The sequence below is a fragment of the Numida meleagris genome, chromosome 26 (assembly GCF_002078875.1).
Source record: "Numida meleagris isolate 19003 breed g44 Domestic line chromosome 26, NumMel1.0, whole genome shotgun sequence".
Lineage (NCBI taxonomy): Eukaryota > Metazoa > Chordata > Aves > Galliformes > Numididae > Numida > Numida meleagris.
Window position 1 is genome coordinate 824,453 of NC_034434.1, and position 498 is coordinate 824,950.

General features: G+C 55.6%; 1 protein-coding gene across 4 annotated transcripts in view; it reads right to left on the bottom strand.

Moving 5' to 3' along the window:
• The window catches only part of LOC110388460 (acid-sensing ion channel 2), a 65,983-nt gene extending 65,771 nt beyond the window's left edge, over positions 1-212 (bottom strand). Inside the window, exon 1 of one of the 4 annotated variants that reach the window (XM_021377760.1) lies at positions 76-212. The gene's annotated coding sequence lies outside the window, so the exon portion shown is untranslated. The remainder of the gene's footprint in view (positions 1-75) is intronic. The other 3 variants (XM_021377764.1, XM_021377759.1, XM_021377761.1) reach the window with 3 other exon arrangements.

Here is a 498-nt window from a genome sequence, read left to right on the forward strand (position 1 = left end):
CTCCGGCTCAGCATCAGCGCCCGGAGCCTATTTTCCCGACGTCTAACATCAAAAAAGGGCACCGCATTCACAAACCCGGAGGAGAGCAAGATGAAAACCGAGCAAGTGTCAGCCTCATGCTAACAAGCCCCGATGTCTCAGGAACCACTTCTAAAACAAACAGGTTGCCAGATAGCAAGTGTTTGGTCTGTGTTTTGTCTCTCTCTCCTGTCTAGTTGCTGGGAAACCACCTCTGCGAGGCAGCTCACGCTCCCTACACTTGTTGTGCGCTCCCCAACAGAGGTTGGAGCTCCGTGCTTGCATCCCCCCAGCAATGAGGAGGAGAGGGGCTGCAGCCCCGAGCACCCCCCTGGCTCTTTGTAAGACCCAACGTTGGTGGCCCCACCAATAACCTGCCCGAACACAGGGCTCACGCTTGGCACTGTGGGGGTTAAACCATCCCTTCATCTCCTCCGGAGCCCATCTCTAATGAGGTAGGAAAGCAACGGAGGGCAAAAA